Genomic DNA, 7,999 nt, shown 5'->3' on the forward strand with positions numbered 1-7,999 from the left:
GTCACTGGAGTATCTTCTTTGGATCTTACTCGATTGGCGCGCATTCCTGGCTTGGAATTTATGGTGTGTATCTTCCCGGAAAGGTTGATGAGACAGGTTGGACTAAAACAGACGATCCCAAAGCTTGATATCGTCCCGCAGACTGCCGTGGCGCTTACTACAGAGAGCCGAAGGGAGTGGGCCATTAAATGGGCTCAAAGAAACATGTGGTTCTTGAACTCTTCTGCTAATGCCTTATGGGTGTCGGATTCCTATTTGCGATGGAGGAAAGCTACTACTCCGGAAGAACGCGAGAGATTGAGGAAGCGCGAGCCCGTCGACTACAAGGTGCGCGATGTGGAAAAAGAGAAGGAGAAGCATCTGACCGAGGGAGAGGAGGAAGCCGGGTTTCGAGTTATTCATCCTTCGAAGAAACCGAAGACCTCTCCTATCGTGGAGATGGTGATTGGCAAGAATGGGAAGTCTAGGCCTCGAGAAAGACCGTTGGTGATTAGGTCTGAAGTGGCGCAAGAGCGTCCGGCTCTAGGTCGCGACAAGAAATGTGATAAGAATGACAAGGGCAAAGGGAAGATGGAAGAATAGCCCGAGTCTTTACTATTATTTATTATTATTATTATTGTTGTAATAAAAAGGTGGGGTTTTTAGAATCCTAGCGTATTTTTATTTTTATTATGTAGCGTACTATTATTAGAAAATGAATGAAATAAAAAGGTTAAATGGTTATGAAACCGTTGCGATTTTCTATTTATTATTCTTGTCGAATTCCAAATGCAATGCAAATGTCCTTCTATTTACATTTTAAAATAATGGGTTGTATCCTGTAAAGGATTGCCTAAGTACATTTAGAAAATGAAATCAAACCCTTGCGCGTAGTTCGAGTAAATATAAAAGAATAATTGTTCTGAGCAAGAGCTTTGTGGACAGGGCCCTCGGGAACTGCGTCCGAGGGATCCACACCCGGCATAATCGACTCGAGGTTCTTTCGAATCGAATTAAGACAAATTAGAGTCGCCACCAAGTTTTTTGGGAACTTGGAACCGTTCAAGTCAACTTTACACCTTTCATCGAAAAGCATAAAGCCAATCGACTACGAGTGATTAAAGATAAAGACTTGTACCCTATATCACTCGAATTGAATGACTCTCGTAATCCAATGGTATTTAGACGGATCCACAAACCATAGATCTTGAGTAAGGGGTGAGGGTACGTGTTGGGAAGCCCATAAGGACACCCAACCCCGCCCGTCGATAACGGCCTCTACTAAGTCAAGTGTCGGATTTCAAACAAGGTCATAGCTACTGCGATGTATGTAATGCAAACGTTATTTTAACCCTATCATGTGACAACAGTTTCTATGTCGTTTTAGATGCAACTAAACTAACTTTGTCAAAGTTGTAATTTAGCATGTGGGTTGATTGATCTAACAACATACAAATAAAACAAACAAGGCTTAAGGGGGAATGGGGGAGCCGTTGGGATCTACCTATTACAACCCAGGCATTTCATGCCGACACAACAACAAATTAAAGATACAACTCGATCTAAATACAAATGCTACATACGAAACGACACACGACCACACACATGGCCGTTTGGCCTTGAAAACCGTGCACAAGGGGGAGGTGACTCACGGCCTACATGACCTCGGCCGTGGGTCCCTCCTCGTGTTGCGTGCTCTCACTTAATCCCATCGAATTAGACATTGGGCTACGCACCAAAGCATGCATTAGCATAAACCGGGCCATGTTGCTTTAAACAACATGCGGTTTACTACGCTCCTACAAGCATTGGGAACAACCGTCTAACCAAATAAAACTAAGGTTTTCAGAAAAGGTTTTGACTCAAAAAGGAGAACTAATTACAAGCAGATTACAAAACGTGACTCAAAGAAACATAAATTAATTACAAATGACAAAACAAAATAAAGAACGAACGATGCGCAAACAAACGAAATAGGACAGGCCAAACACACGGCCAACCACGGCTCAACCACGGCCCAACCAAAGCCAACCTAGTTCCTAAGTTAGATTTATTGATTAGATCGAATGATTGCGAAAAGGAATCGAAAACAAGTTAGAAAACGAGTTAAAAACGATGTTGATTGATTGTCGCGCAAGGGTGCATTCTACACGGCCTAAAGGGTCCAATTAGGTTAAATTCGCTAAATAATTTAACTCATCGAGTGTCAATAAGAAGGTGCTAATCACGCACTCTTATACTAGCGAGAAATTAGGTGAAAGAGATAGATGCATTCAATTATTTACGAGTAAATCGTCGATTGATTTTATAACTTACGTCGAAGCCACCTAAAGTGTCTAATTAGATTATTGAATTGATTTAAAGTCATCTAATTACGTCATAGGTTAACAAACAGAAGTTAAACTAACATGCAACGGGTCCTAAGGTCCATCGATTTGGCCGAAACAAAAGGGGGTCGAAAACGAAGATCGAAGTTAGATAACTTGTTTTATTTATGCCCTACCTTGAACACGAGGATATGTAAATGAGACGGGGGTGTACGACCGACAGAAGGAGCGGTTTCTTTTCCCATCTCAAGTCAACGCGGGTGTTCGTGGTGGTACTTTAACTCATACTCGGACTAACTAGTTTCGTAGTTAATTTAAAACAAACGATAATTAAAACGAAAAACAAACAAAAAAAGACAATAAAAAAGGCATAAAAAAACGAAATAAAAAGAGAGAAGAGAAGGGGATTTGATGCACCCTCAACCTACATGTATCGTTGACACCGTCTTGGGTCGTAATCGATGGTAGATTTTATCTCGAGAGGCCGTCGTCGACGAAGTAACAAAGCAACACGCGTTTTGGAAAGTTTCTGGACAGCAGTTTTAAAACAGTGATATCTCCCTCGTTTCACGACGAAAATTCGATCCGAAAGATGTTTTGGAAACTAGAAAGAGAGGAGAACAAGGATCTTAAAGCAACCCCTGCTCGATTTGGGTTATTGGGCACGAAAAACGAGCACAAACAGAACTGGACAGACAAGAGTAAACCGCGAAAACAGAGTGTTATTTCACTCTGTTTTTCGAGGGATCTCGTGTGCTCTCAAGGTCAATTCGGCTCGTAAATCTTTGTCTAATGTGTAGATGGATGTTATGTGGTTAATTAGGAACAAGAAACTCGAATTTTTATGGTGATTTGATGGAGGAACGAAAGGGTTTTCGAAGGAGACACACAAACAGTTTCAGTTTGTGTGTCGGTTTTGTTTAGGGTTTTTGGAGGATGTTTAGGGTTTGTTTCTGAGGTTTAAAGCTTGTGGGTGATGGTTGGATGTATGGAGAACTTAGAGCCATGATTGTATGGTGGAGGGGTGGTATTTATAGGGAGTTAAAGTAGGGTTTAAGGGAGTAAGGAGCAATCGGGCTAGCTGGAAATAGCTGCTGTCCAGCAGCTTTGGGAGGGGTTTCTAGGGTTCGTTTTGGGGGATTTCTTGGTGATAAAGCTAGGATAATATGGGTAGGATACTAGGGTATGGGTTAGGGTTAATGGGTACGGGTCTTGGTAGTGTTTGGAGCGGGTTTGGGCTCGGGAATTGGCTCGCAAAACAGGGGACTGTTTGCGGTTTTATGCGGGCTGCTTGGGGTTGGTTTTGAACGGGAATTTGGGCTGCTTGTGAGGGGGTTCGAACATGGGTTGATGGGTATTGGTATAGGTGGGTTAGTGTACTCGAGATTCGTGCCAATTCGCAAAGGAAACGGGCTTAAAAACCGAGCTAAAATCGAGCTCAAAACACACGATGCAAAACGAGTTTTTCGCTTTTAAAATCGATTTTTCAAACCAATTAACAAATTGAAATAAATGACTTTTCAAATCAAATATACTTATAAAATGATTTTTCAAATCAAATATTTATTTTATTTTCAATAAAATAACTTAAGAAAATAAATTCAAAATAAAGCTTTAATTTAAATATCATTTAAACTAAATAAAAAAGAATTCACTCAAAAAACACATTAATTTTAAATATCATTTAAAATAACAAAATGAACCCACTAAAAACATTAATTTAAATATCATTTAAATTAACAGAATGAATTCACTAAAAACGTTAATTTAAATATCATTTAAATTAATAGAATACTTCATCGACGACGCCCATTCTACCTCGTAAAACGAGCTCCAAATAATGACAATGACAACTAAAGAATACATGTGTCCTATCATCATCGGGTGTTTGTCGGGTTCTCTATAAATTCCAATATCGACGGATACGGGTATCTACAAGCTTGTAATGAACTTAGAAAATAAGCATGCGCTTTTGCTTACTCTGAAGGTGCAGTTTAGTTTATTCGATGATATGAGGATGGCAAATTTGTCAAAATGTAAGGGCAAAGTGACATTAGCTTATTTCAGCTTGGCCAGGGGCCGTTTATTTAGTGCCACAAGAGCGACATGTGAGGTTACGCGAGGCGCGTTTTTGTTCCTATCCTAGGCATAATACCGTTTTAGGTGGTCAAGGTTTGTTGGGTTGGAAAACTCATTCCTATCTAGGTCTGTGATTCTAACCGCGCCCCCTGGAAGTATGGACTTGACTAGAAATGGTCCGGCCCAATTAGGTTTGAATTTTCCCCGCGGGTCAACAGGTAAAAGAGCTCTAACCGATTTGAGTACTAAGTCTCCTTCCTTGATGTTTCTTGGCTTAACCCTTTTGTTAAAAGCTCGTTTGATACGTGCTTGATATGTTTGGACATTATGCAAGGCGCGTAGCCTACGTTCATCCAGGAGGATGAGTTCTTCATATCTATCCCTCTTCCAATCGGCTTCTGGGATTTGACTTTCGAGTAAAATGCGCAAGGATGGTATCTCTAGCTCGATTGGTTGTACAGCTTCCATGCCGTAGGTCAGGTAGAAAGGAGTAGCCCCAGTAGGCGTCCTAACAGATGTATGATATCCCCACAAAGCAAAGGGTATCTTGCTTAGCCAATCTCGATAGTTGTCAATCATTTTCTTGAGAATTGTGACAACGTTCTTGTTTGCTGCCTCTACCGCGCCATTAGTCTGTGGTCTATAGGGCGAAGAGTGGTGATGCCTAATTTTGTACTTACTAGCAATTGCTCAGTCTCAGCTTAGAAATGTGATCCATTATCACTAATGATCTCATGTGGGCAACCATATCGACAGATGATGTTGTTTTGTATGAATTTTGCCACGTTTTTAGCTGTAAGACTAGTGTAGGAAGCCGCTTCTACCCATTTGGTGAAATAGTCGATTGCCACTAGGATGAAACAGTGACCTCCTGTTCCGGCTGAAGTTATCTTCCCGATTATGTCAATTCCCCAGGCAGAAAATGGCCAAGGAGATGTCATCGTATAGAGCAATGAAGGAGGGACATGTTGTACATTCCCGAAGATTTGGCAATTGTGGCAATGTCTTACATATTTGATGCAATCGGATTCCATTGTGGTCCAATAATACCCCAAACGTGTGATTTTCTTTGCCATCATGGGCCCACTCATGTGAGGACCACATTCTCCATCGTGGACTTCTTCCATCACTTTCCGCGCCTGTGAATGATCAAGGCAACGTAGGATTACACCAAGAGGTGTTCTTTTGTATAACTCTCCTTGCATGAGAACGTATTGGGAAGCTAGTAGGCGTATAACACGTAGTCCCCTTTTGTCCATATCCGGTGGATAGGTACCGTTGAGCTTGAAATTCAGGATTGCTTGGAACCAGGGTTCCTGCGCGATTTCCTCTTCGTTGGTTATTTGGTGGACATAAGCTGGTTCCGACCGTCGTTCGATACACAAAGGCACTTCCACCATTTGATCTGGCATATTAATCAAAGATGCAAGTTTTGCAAGAGCATCTGCAAATTAATTTTCTTCCCGAGGTAAGTGTAGATAGGTCACGTGATCGAAGAATTGGGCCACTTGGACAATTCTAGCTTGATAGGGTCACGTGATCGAAGAATTGTGCCGCTTCGGATTTTCCAAGATCCCGTAACTTGATTGATGATCAGGGATGAATCCCCAATGTACTCGGAGGTTCTTAATGCCTAAGCTCACTGCTGCTTGTAGTCCAATGAGACAAGCTTCGTATTCTGCAGCATTGTTTGTCACCTCGAAGTCGAGTTTGACAGAGATTGGTGTATGCTCGCCTTCAGGAGAAATGAGCAACACTCCTATTTCACATCCTCTTAAGTTTGATGCCCCATCAAAGTAAAGGTCCCAGGAGTCTACATCAGTTTGGAGTATATCCTCGTCTGGAAATGACCAAGTATCTATTGTTTGTGCGTCATTGATGGGATTTTCTGCGAAGAATTCGGCGACGGCGCGACCTTTTATAACTTTCAGAGGCACGTATTTAAGGCCGAATTCTGAGAGCATCAAAGTCCATCTTGCTAGGCGTCCGTTGAGGACGGGTTTCTCGAAGAGGTATTTGACTGGATCCATTTTGGAGTATATTTTGACGGAGTAGCTAAGCATGTAATGGCGTAGCTTCTTCGTTGCCCACACAAGAGCGAGGCATGTCTTTTCGAGTTGTGAGTATTTGCACTCGTACTCCAAGAACTTCTTACTAAGGTAGTAGATAGCCCTTTCTTCATTTCCTACGGTTTGAGCTAGCATGGCACCCATGGCGGTTTCGGTTACTGTGAGATACAAACCAAGAGGTTGGTCTCATTGAGGTGGCATGAGCACTGGTGTTTTGCCAATATCTCTTTGATTCGGTCAAATGCCTTTTGACAGTCATCATCCCACATGGTGTGATCCGTTTTCTTGAGCTTCTTGAAGATAGGTTCGCAAATCATGGTGAGTTTCGATATGAATCGACTTATATATTGCACTTTTCCTAGGAATCCTCTGACTTCTTTTTCTGTTTGAGGTTGTGGCATTTCGATCAGAGCCTTGATCTTGGAAGGGTCTATTTCTATACCTCGTTGGCTGACGACGTATCCCAGGAGTTTACCAGATGTTACTCCGAATGCGCACTTCTGAGGATTGAGCCTCATGTTGTACTTTCGTAGCCTTGCGAAAAATTTGCGAAGGTTCGCAATATGCCCCTCTCTATCCTTGGACTTGACAATCATGTCGTCTACGTATACTTCAACTTCTTTGTGCATCATGTCATGTAAGAGTGTAGTTGCGGTGCGTTGATATGTAACTCCGGCGTTGATTAACCTAAACGGCATGACCGTATAGCAATAGGTTCCCCATTGAGTGACAAAGGCGGTCTTATGCATGTCTTCTATGGCGATCTTGATTTGGTTATAACCCGCGTATCCATCCATGAAGGATAGTAATGCGTGGTCTGCAGTATTATCCACCAATATGTCGATGTGTGGTAGAGGGAAGTCATCTTTAGGACTTGCTTTGTTTAAGTCCCTAAAATCAACACAAACACGGATTCTCCCATCCTTTTTGGGTACAGGTACTATGTTGGCTACCCAGTCAGAATACTTGGAAACTTTGATGAACCCGGCTTTGAATTGCTTATCAACTTCTTCCTTAATCTTGAGAGCCCATTCCGTTCTCATTCGACGAAGCACATTTTAGGTTTGAAACCTGGCTTAATCGGAATTCTATGTTCGGCGATATCCCTGTCGATCCCTGGCATGTCTTTGTAGGACCAAGCGAAGACGTCTTTGAACTCGTTTAGGAGGTCTATGAAATCGGCCCTTTCGGTAGAGCTCAAGGTAGTCCTTATCCTAAGTTCTTGGGGTTCTAGTTCGGTTCCTACATTGATGGGTTCGGTGTCCTCTATAACTGGTCCCCCTTCCCCTTCCTGTAGTATTTCTTTGGCTATGTAGGGAGGTATTTCTATTGAGTCTGGGTCTTGGTCATCCTCAGTATCATCGTAAACAGAATTGCACTCAAGATGACACAAAGAGTAAGCAGAACCTGATTTATTCATATTAAAGTTTGAGAAAAGTTGAAACAAAGAAGCCATCTGATCTGTGGTCAGTGGCGGCAAAGGGACAGTGGTTGGGATATTTCCCGAACTACTGTAACTACTCGAAGCTAAGCTAGGAGAAACAA

Source organism: Silene latifolia, chromosome 6, assembly GCF_048544455.1.
Source record: "Silene latifolia isolate original U9 population chromosome 6, ASM4854445v1, whole genome shotgun sequence".
In the NCBI taxonomy this organism is placed as follows: domain Eukaryota; kingdom Viridiplantae; phylum Streptophyta; class Magnoliopsida; order Caryophyllales; family Caryophyllaceae; genus Silene; species Silene latifolia.